At 42.3% G+C, this 11389-nt stretch overlaps 1 pseudogene; it reads right to left on the reverse strand.

Moving 5' to 3' along the window:
* Positions 1-2549: 2549 nt before the first annotated feature.
* On the reverse strand, positions 2550-3036 carry LOC118720625 (annotated as a pseudogene).
* Between the last annotated feature and the right edge of the window lie 8353 nt (positions 3037-11389).

Here is an 11389-nt window from a genome sequence, read left to right on the forward strand (position 1 = left end):
CATTTAACCTTTGTGAACTCTCCCCCCTTCCCACCCACACACCGTTATCTAAAATGTGTGCCTCATCCTAGCAGAGTTGCGCAGTGGAAGCGTGCTGGGCCCATAAAATGTGTGCCTCCAAGAATGTTGAGAATACCATATAAGATAACACAAGTAAAAGCAGTTTGAAAATCATAAAGGGATGTACATTATCAGGAGAAGGATTTTATCATGTTGTTTGGGACTGAGGCATTCTGACCCCTTTTCTATGCTGACCCAGAAATAAACATGGCCTCATCATCCATAGTTGCTCCCCTAGAAGTGGAGGGGCAAGTGGCTGCTATACATACTCTCCTTCTCTCTCATCATTTCCCTCAAACAATTGCTATTCATAGATCTCAATTCATTCAGACCCAAGTCCATCTTGGTGTAATACTCTTGACAGCCAGTTGTTATAACTATGGCATTTCGATTATTAAGGTCATCTGACATTAGCTGAAACCTGCATGAACCTCTCACACCTCCATACTTCAATTCCTCAAAACCTCATCTAATTCCCTTGAAACTTACAGAAGGGAGGGCTGAATGACTATGTAGTTCCTCCCAGCAAAGCTATTCTATTGCACAAGACAATATTGTGCTCTCTGAGGAGGGTCCCTATTAGGAAGGGTGGAAGACATAGTGATTCTTATTTTCCATGTTTCCCAGACCTGCAGTGAGGACTTAGAGGACTGGTGCTGGAAACAGCCTTTGAGCAGAAGCGGCCTATGTCACATCTGGGCCAAAGCACGGAGGAGCCCCTGGCAGCCCTTCCTTGGCCCAATGAAAGGTATGTGATTCCCATGAGATATAGCTACAAGATGGGAGAGTCTTCATTACCTCGGGCTCCAGAGGGACAGGGGATGAATCTGCTTAGGCTGCTGTGAACAAGGTATCAGAAACTGAGCAGTTTAAACAACAGAAATGTGTTTTCTCAGTTCTGGAGGCTAGAAGTACATGATCAAGGTGTTGGTAGGGTTGGTTCCTTTTGAGGGCAGTGAGGAAGGGTCTGTTCCATGCCTCTCACCAGCTTCCGGTGGTTTGCTGGCAACCTTTGATGGTTTTAGGCATCACCACAGTCCAATGTGGGTCAATGCTATCTGTTATGGGTTGAATCATCCCTCCTTCAAATTCATGTATTGAAGTTCTAACACCCTATAGCTCAGAGTGTGACCTTATTTGGAAGTAAGATGTAATTAGTCAAGATGAGGTCAACTGGAGTAGGTGAGTCCCTAAGGCCATATGACTGGTATTCTTATAAGAAGGGGAAGTTTGGAGACAGACTTGCACACTGGAAGAGAGTCCAGTAAGGATGAAAGCAGAGATTGTGATGCTTCTGGTTGAAGTGATTTACATGTAGATAAGGAGATTGTGATTGTCACTGGTGAAGTGGCTACTTGTCCAAGGTTATGGGAGTTCATGTGAGGCAGAGCTGGGATTGGTTGCTTAGGCTCCTATTCCAGTCTGGAGAGGAATGGTTGGAGCAAATGATAGTGGCCAAATACATTATTTTGTTTGAGCACTGCTATGGTTTGAATATTTGTGTCTCCCCTACCACCTCCAAATGAATATGTTGAAATCCTAAAATCCTACCTGTTGGTATTAGGAAGTGGGGCTTTTGGTAGGTGATTAGGTCCTAAGGGTGGTGCCCTCATGAATGGCATTAATGCTCTTAAAAAAGATACCCCACAGAGTTTCCCAACCCTTCCACCATGTGAGGACACAATGAAAAGTCTGTGGGGGCCAAAACCGGTTTGGCTCAGTGGATAGAGCATTGGCCTGCGGACTGAAAGGTCCCAGGTTCGATTCCGGTCAAAGGCATGTATCTTAGTTTCGGGCACATCCCCAGTAGGGGGTGTGCAAGAGGCAGCTGATCAATGATTCTCTCTCATCAATGTTTCTAACTCTCTATCCCTCTCTCTTTCTCTCTGTAAAAAAATAAATAATAATAATAATTTTTTAAAAAGTCTGTGGGAAAGAGGGCCTCGGCACCCCACTCTGGGACATCCAGCCTCCAGAACTTTGAGAAATAAATTCCTGTTGTTTTATTCTCCACTCCTACCCCTCCAGTTTGTGATATTTTGTCATAGAAACCCCAACAGACTCAGACAAGCAGCTTATGCTTACTTAAGCAATGGCCATCAATGAAAGTATTCATTTCACAAAACTTAAACGAAAAAGATAAGTCCCTTGTAATAATAACAACTGAGCATTTGAAACATGGCTACTGTGAATTGAGATACAGTGTATGTGTAAATTACACTCCATATTTTGAAGACTTAGTATCAAAAATTAATAATTTTATTAATAATAATCATATGATGAAATAATAGATTCATGACGTGAATTAAAATATATAAAAATTAATTTCTTCAGTTTCTTTTTACTTATAAAAATGTGGCTACTGGAAAACTTTTATTGGATAGTGCTGACCTAGGGTGATTATTAAAATGCAGGTCCCAGGACCCTGCTCTAGACCAAGTGAACAGAGTCTTTGGTTTTGCGGTTCAGGGGCTTTAACTTTTTAAAAAATTTAATAAAGGTTTATTTTTCAAAATGTACAGCTGGTGAGATCTATTGTTCACGCATCTTCTGCAGCGGGGGCATCCCCACCTTTGGTGTTTCTGGTGTAAATCACCTGAGCTCTGTGCTTTGAGACCAGTTTAATAAGCCCTTTACTGAGGAGCTCCTGAAGGACTGTCCTGGCCAAGGAGCCTCGAATCTTCAGTCGCTAGGAAACCACCGCTGGGGTGATGAGCTTGTAGTTGGGAACTTCCTTACAGAGCTTCTCATAGGTGGCTTTGTCAAACATGACCAGGTTATTGAGCTTGGACTACTTCTTCTTTTTGGCCTTGCCCCCCGACTTGTTCACAGGGTCTTTGTCTTTCTTGGCCGACTTTCCAGCATCTTTCTTCTTCTTGTCGTCCTTGGGCGGCATCGCGGGGGTCGGAGAGCACGGAGACGCTGCTGCCTCACCAAGATATCAGCCTGAGAGCCAGGGGCTTTAATTTTAAAAAGATTCCCAGGTAATTCTGTTACAGACTACATTTTGAGATTTGAACATGACACCTATCAGCTAAAGGCTGCTCCTCAAGTTTACCACAGTCTGCACCCTTCCCTACTGTTCTCCAAAAACAATAACTAGTGCACGTGAGATAAAGATGAGAGTGACATCTTTATCTTTGCCTACATTTTAAACTTCTTCAAAATATATAAATCACTTTTCTCTCTAGAAATACTCCTTTTCACTTTTCTTAAAACACAGAATATACTACTCTCTAAGTGTTGGCAGGTAACGTGCATGAATCATGGTGACATAATCCATCCTGCTTCGTTAGGATGGTGGAGTTGCCTCCTGCTCTGAGCCCTCTGGCCATGGGAGTTGGAGTCCATCTAACCAAGGTCCAAAGTTCCTCTCTTCCTCTGGCACGTGTGATTCTGTCTAGAGTGGTGAGAGATTGTAACTTGTTTCTCCTTGTTGCTAAGATCCATCTCTTCTTCTCTTCTGGATTTCTGGAAAAATCAGAGGAAATATTAAAGTGTGTTGGGACTTGGTTTTCATTGTATCTGAGGCTTTGACTCCAGGTAAAGGTTGTTCATCTAGAGGAGAAAGGTCTATTTCACACTCTCCTGGGCTAAGAAAATAGTCTTTCATCATGCTAATGAAGTTATAGGTTAGACTTAATGAATCAAAAAGAAATATATTAACCTTGCTATTTCTAGATTTTTTTTCAATATATCATATTGACTTTTATAGATTTAGAAATCATCTGTGAATAACACCAGTATCATTTCTATTTGATTTTCAGTGTGTGGGTAGATTTGTGTGGGTGTGTGAGCAGATTTTGAAATTAAACTTTGCCTGATAAAGGAATACTAAAACCTTTCTAGAAAACATTGAAAATAGAGGATAATTAAAAATGAAAATAGAAATAACCCCAAATATCATCACACAGACGTTTTTTTTTTTTAAATACATTTTTTTAAAAATACATTTTAACTCATATATGCCTAAAATATTTTTTCTTTGCACATTTGGAGTATGGTATAATATATACACAGTTTTGAATCCTGCTTTTATCATTAACTATTCATAATATTATCATGGAGTTTTCTCCAGACCATTTGGTTTCAAAAAGCATAATTTTAGTAGTTGATTAACAAAATCTGCATTTTTGATGGATTGAAGTTTGAGTTGGTTCTTGTTTTATCAGTGGAGGCTGAAAATGTGATGCCATTAAAATCATTCTCTCTCTACATTGTCATAGATGCTAATTACAACTCAAAGTATTTTCTCTTTCCTCTTCCTGCTAGAGAGCAGGAGTTTTCATATACAATCTGATAGGGTAAATAGCTGCTGACTTTTCACGTATTTAATATGGACTATGAGGCTGCAATTACACTCACTGATATTTCTCTGTAAATCAGTGCCCCCTCATTACCTGAAGAGCAGGGAGGCAGCATAAAACAGGATTTTGGAGCCCGGCTACAGGAATTTGAGTCCCAGCTCCACTCTTTGTAAATGGGTGTGACTTCAGGCAACTTACCCTCTCTGTAAAATGTGCATAAAATTAGTGATTTTCTCATAGGATCATTTATGGATTAGATATGATGATAAATATATATCAATTTCAATAAATTCTAAACAAATAGTAAGACCTCAATAAATGGTGGATATTTTCCTTCTCCTCCTCATCTTTTTTTTTTCCAAATATAGTTTTATTAATTTCAGAGAAGGAGGAAGAGAGAGAGAGAGAGAGAGAGAGAGAGAGAGAGATATCAATGATGAGAGGGAATTATTGATCAGCTGTATCCTGCACACTTTCCATAGGATCATGCCCGCAACCAGGGCATGTGGCCTGACCAGGAATGGAACCATGACTTCCTGGTTCATAGGTCAACGCTCAACCACTGAGCCAGCCGACTGGGCCTTATCTTCCTTTTTATCATCATCAATCACCGTCTTCACTTTCATGTTTTACTTTTATTTTTTCTATCTCTCTCCAGTATAGAAACCTCTCAAAAAGCAGTTCTATTGTGATATATATCTTGACTTATCTTCCTCTAGCATAGTGTCCTATACTTAGCTGTAGTTGCTTAATGAATGTTTGATTATTTCATAAGTCTTTTCACTGATCTATAAATAGATATTAAACATTTTCACTGAAAACCATACCCCAGGCATTGCTTCAAGGAACAGGAAACTTTTGTATGCAATAGTCGTACAGTAATATTATACTTTATTGTTTTACTAATTTATTGCTCAAATTTACTAACTAATCTATTTTAGCACATCACCACGCATACCTATTATATACTAGATCTGAACTTAAATCTGCCAAATCAGCCCCTACAAACAAGAAGCCCAAAGTCTAGCCCAGCCAGTGTGGCTCAGTGGTTGATTATCAACCTATGAGCTAGGAAGTCACGGTTGGATTCCTGTTCAGAGAACATGCCTGGGTTGTGGGCTCGATACCCATTGTGTGGTGTGCAGGAAGCAGCCTATCAAAGATTCTCTCTCTTAGTTGATGTTTCTATCTCTCGCCCTCTTCCTTCCTCTCTGAAATGTATCTTTTGTGATGTGCTCAGGGTTTTGCTAGTCTTCTATTTTTAGCACAAAGAAATTCCAAAAGACAACATGACCACTTTTATTGTTTTGGGCTGGTAAACCCCCATTTTGTGGAGCAGTATTTTTCTGGTTTTACCAATTTCAGTAATAATCTGAATAAAAAATAAAATTTTATTTTGCAGCGAAATTCAGAATTTAAATATTCTACACAAACCGCACAGTTTAGACATGTTAACATAATTTGTTGGCCTGATTGAACTTCCTACTCACTTCTTCCCTTGTCTTGAAATCAAGGAAAATTGGTACCTGTGTGTCACTAAGAAATTGTGGTCCAGTGATCAGTGATGAGGCCAGAAAAGTCAAGTTGACACCTGGCAGTGCCCTCCCCATTTCTTTCCCTCCCTCTCACCTCCATTTCTTATTCTGACTTTTCTTTCTATCTACGCCTTTCCTTTTATCAAAAATAAAGCTATCCTCCATGGCCCAATGAGAGACTCACCATGGAACCTTTTTGACAGAAAAAGAGGTAGTTGCCTCAGGGCTCATGACAACTCTTGTTGCAGTTATTACCAATTATCTTACCCACCAATAAACTTCTCTATTTCCCGAGGAGGCTAAATAATGAACTCCTGGTTCCCATGAGTTAGCTGGAATTTGCATCCCATTGAAAGTGCCAATTCCCTGCGTTATTTTTTTAAATAGCCTGACTACCTGAAATTTCATTAGACATTTTTGCCTTTATCTGCTCATTGTCTTTAAACACCATGGAAGAAGGGCTTTATACTGAGTTTACTGCCACATCCCCAATACACAAAACAGCACTTGGTGCATAGTCGGAGCTCAATGCATACTTGTTAAATAAATGTATATACGTGCAAGAATTGACTGGAGAATATAGAAAGATGCACCTTACCTCTTGTATCCCTCTTGCTTAAGATAACAGATATGGCAATAAAAACAAACACCAAGAAACATGCTCTAATTTCCTTACCCATGCCTTCTCAAATGCAGTCCATCAGCAAGTCTGAGTTCTGTTTTCAAAGTCGGTCTTGAACCTTCCCATCTCCATTTCCATAGCTCTTAACCAAGACTAAGCCACTGTCCTCTTACAAGGAGAATAGCAAAAGCCTGGTGTCCCTGTGTCCCTCCATTGCAGTCCGTTTCTCTGCACAGCAGCAAAAAGGATCCTCTTAAATTTGAATTGCATGATGTTAGTCTTCTATTCAAAATCCTTTGAACGCAGAACTCAGAGTAGTTAATCCAAATTGGCCCAGAATGATGGGCTCTTTCTTTCTTTTTTAATCCTCACCCAAGGACATTTTTTCCACCTATTATTTTAGAGAGTGAGGGAAGGAAGTAGTGGGGGGGAGGGGTGGGGAGAGAAACATAGATGTGAGAGAGACACATCAATGGTTGCCTCTCACACATGCCCAAACTGGGCCAGGGCAACTGAGGTATGTCCTCTTGACGTGGAATCAACAGAGGGAAATTTCTTAATGAGCCCTGGATGACATCTTTAGTTCTGATGTCATTTTGCTGCCTGCCTGCCCACAGAAATAAACTCCACATCCACAGAGCTCTATCCACTGAGCAAAATTGGCCAGGACATAATGGGCTCATTCTTATGTCATCTCTGCTTCCCTTTTTTCTGGCCTGTTGTGCTCCAATCGCATTGGTTTTCCCCCAGTGCCTGGGATGTGCCATGCTCTTTTCCACCTCAGAGCCTTTGCACTAGCTGTCCCCTAGCTCTCCCCTAGCCCCTTCTCTTCCTTTAGACAAAGATGCCTCCCATCACTCCCATCTATATCCCCACCCCCATTCTGTTAGACTTTCTGTCCACCCCTCTTGGGCTTTTCTTCATTGCTCACATTACAACCTGTTTGTGCTGTGCTCTTGTCTATGCCAGCAGAGGGTGAACTGTGAGAGGGTAAAGGCAGTGGCTGACTCTTCACTGTTGTGTCCCGGTGCTGAACACTGAACGTCTTCCATCCAGACAGGCCGCCTTCCTTCCTCGGCTCATGGCTCCCCCCTTTCTCCATCTTCAAAGCCAGCAATGTTGTATCTCTCTGTGCCTTTCTTCCACAGTTATGTATTCCTTTGACTTTCTTGCCTTCCTTTTTCACTTTTGGGGACCCTTGTGAATACATTAGGCATACTTGGGTAATCCAGGCTAATCTCACTATTTTCAATCAAATTCCCATTTGTAATTCCATCTGTTTTCTTATTTCCTCTTGGCCATGTTACTTAACATATTCACGGGTTCTGGTGATTAGGAGGTGGACCTCTTGGGAGACCATCACTCTGTCTTGAATGAATAAATAAATGGACAACCAGCTTGGAATGTATTTGTGGGCAAATGGCCACACTTAAGTTTCTTTTATTCCTTCTTGTGCCTACATAAGGAAGGCCAGTCTTCAGCCTCAGTAATTACTGTGGTGGGCACTCTCCGATTCCCAGAGAAACACAGCAGACGCGGGGAGGAGTCCTTCCTTTAATTATCAACCTCAGAAGCAGGCCGGGAGACCCTTAAGGTACTAAGTAAAGAGGGTTTTCAAAATCTAATTAAATGTCTAATATTCTTTGGAAGGCATGAGATTTATATGTGGTGCCACCGTAATTGGCACGGTTTCTCCCAGGTTGACAAATGTAGGCATTATAAACATTTGCACCTAAGGTAATTCCAAGCGAGGTGATTAATTTCTGGGAGATTAATACAGGGGTGCTGAAGGCCATGTTTTGCAATCAAGCAGCCTGCTCTCGCCTCAACCTTGATTGAATTCCAGCTTTGGAGCAGAAAACTATGGAGATAGATATTTCACGAGTTCTATATACAAACAGCGGCACCTTACCTATGAGGCGAGAGAGTGGGAGAAAGTAATGTGTTTGCTGAGAAAAGCTGCCGAGGTCCAGCCCCCCATAATTTCACATGCTTTTCTCAAGGACAACACAGCAAAGACATTCAGTTGCAAGATAGGTTTTTCTTCTCGGAGGAGGCCTCGTGTTTCACTGTCATATCTCAGGCTATTTTTAGTGATGGCGCTTTAAACACTTAAGGAGCCTATCTCCCCTCACCAGGCTCAAGCGCCGGGTTGCTATGCAACAGGCCCATCTCACTGGCGTTCTCACAGTCTTCCTCTGGGATATTCGGAGAAATGGACCTGGCTGAAACCAAGCAATAGCATGAAGCCGCCTCAGGAGAAGAGCAAATGGCTTTTAGAATCTCACAGAACAGAGACCGGGCTTCCCCTGTTCCCAGTTGTGTGGCCCTGGGCAAATCCCCCTGGACCTCAGTTTCACCATGAATAAAATGAGGGTGTTATTAGTATCTAGCTCATTAGGTGATTGTGAGGATCAAATGGGACTCTACCCACAGAACACTTAACACATGCTGGCTTCACAAAACAGGGAGGGTGTTTTAATTTGCACAAAATGAGTTTTATAAAGAGACAGTGGAAACCCTAGAGGTTAATGCTTTGGTGTCCCTCTACCTTGTGAGTTTATGAGAACCCGTCACAAGATCATCTTCTATGAAACTAAAGTAATGAAGTGCCAGCAGCTAACATCCATGAGCACATAGCCCTGGGACTTCACGGCTGTGCTACCAGCACAGTGGAGAAGCCCCCCGAGTTATTCTGGAAATAAGTCCCTGAGCCTCAATGTGTGCTCCAGGGCTCCCAGGGTAGAGGGCTGGGAGTCCCCAGTGAGCCCTGCGCGACATCTTTCATTCTGATGGTTCTGCCGCCGGCTGCCACTGGCTGCCAACAGGAATAAACTTCCACATCTTAGAGCTCTTCACAGTTTACAGGAGCGCTTTCACAAAGGTGAAAACACTTATGATTGCTTGCTCTGTGCCTACAGAGTGCCTTTTGCCTTTTCAATGTTAAATGTTTGATCTGCACCACAACCTTGTAGGGAGGTACTGTACTCTATCACAGAGAGGCCACGGTACTTACCTAAGGTTTCTCAGCTAAGGCATAGGCTTTGTACTGGGGCCATTCGAACTTAGGGTCTGCATTCTTAGTCATGACCTCGCACTTGTTTCCATTTACATTCATGGAAGTGCTGCTTTATGGACGGTGAAGGTAATATTTGCTCTGTTTTGTATCAGAGGAAACAGGGCCTTAGAGAAATAAAGTGATCTGAAGGTAAGGGGCAGAGCTACAGTGAGAAGCTGGGTTTTTGAACGGTTAGAATAGTGGCTCTTTTGCTGTTCCGCCATGGTCCATTAAATACACTGCAGCAGAACCATTTTAGACTCTTTATGAAGGAAAAAGGGACACTCTGATGATCTACAGAGCTAATTCACAGTGCACATCTGATTCTTCTCCAGTTTCTCTAATTAGGTTAGGATGGCTGTAATAACTAACCTTGGCCAGCGGTTAGTTCGTCAGAAGGCCACATGCTTTTAATGTGGAGATTTTCAAACTGAAATGTACATGCAGAGCTCCCTAGGGTCCCGTTCAATGCAGATTCTCATTCCTTAAGCCCAGAGAAGGGGCTGTGACTCTGCATGTGTGGCTCATGTCCAGGTGAGGCTGACGCTGCTGGTGCAGGGACCATGCTCTGAGGAGTGAGCTTTAATTCTGTGCACTGTACAGGCAGAAAAACCTTCTGTAATTGGCTAACAAGAACTAGTAGTCAGAGAGGTTTTAGTTTCCTTTCTATTACTTCTGTTTTGTTACTTTGACATAGACTTACTGATTGACCAGAATTTGGGGTTGTGAGGTGTGAAATAAGGTCTGACATCAGAAAAAGGGCTTTGAAATCCCAGATATTCAAAAAAAGAAAGGAAGGAAGGAAAGAAGGGAGGGAGAGAGGAAGGAAGGAAAGAAAGGAGGAAATTTAAAAAGAAAGAAAAAAAATCAAGGATATACAATCACTGAGATGTGGTCCTAACATAGGAAGAGAGCCAGAGATATTTTGTTAAGAGTTTCTCCCAGTGAGGATAGAAGAGTGTGTGTGTGTGTGTTGGGGAGGGAGAGGGGGGGGGGGAGGAAGTGGAAGATGAAAAAGTGAGGTGGCAGAGAGGGGCCCATCCTATATAATAAAAAGCTAATATGCAAATCGACCAAACAGTGGAACAACCCATCACTATGACGCGCACTGACCACTGGGGGCAGACGCTCAATGCAGGGGGCAGCGGGAGCCAGCGGGGGGGGGGGGGGGGGGGGTGATCACCTGCCAGTAGCCCCCCAGATTGGCCCTGATTAATAGCCAGGCCTAGGGACCCTACCTGTGCATGAATTTCATCTAGAATTTCTCTAGTTCTAGAATAAATACAAGGGGGTGGAGTTGTGGAAATGCTACTACAATGAATGAGAAAAACACCCAGTTCTAGTTTCTATTTTGCCAATAATAGTGTGGTTTTCAGGGAAACTTCCTGTTCTAACTTGTTTGGTGTGACCCGGGTAAACCCCATTTTCTTGGCTCCCATCACATCCTGAGTGACCCTATGTCTTGGGTTTTCTGGAGAAATTCTCATTTCAATATCCTATCTTGCTGTCCAGCAAAGTGCCAAATCTGTACCCCGACTTTTGGTTTTGAAAACATGGTTGTTGTAATTATACCACAGCAAGCACACATAAACAGTTGATTTGCTTAATTGGTGCCCTGTACATCTCAATGGTTCTTAATTTGGGGGGTTGAGGAGTCATGGGCCTTTTGGGAATTCGATGGAATCATCTCAGAAAAGTGCAGCTGTGCATGGACATGCAAAAGTTTATGTTTTTCTAGGATGTTTCAGAGACTCTCTCAAGCCACTGCAGGACCTGATTGGATCAGTGGAACCCAGATTAGGGAAGC

This window comes from Pipistrellus kuhlii, unplaced genomic scaffold, assembly GCF_014108245.1.
Source record: "Pipistrellus kuhlii isolate mPipKuh1 unplaced genomic scaffold, mPipKuh1.p scaffold_m20_p_17, whole genome shotgun sequence".
Taxonomy (NCBI): domain Eukaryota; kingdom Metazoa; phylum Chordata; class Mammalia; order Chiroptera; family Vespertilionidae; genus Pipistrellus; species Pipistrellus kuhlii.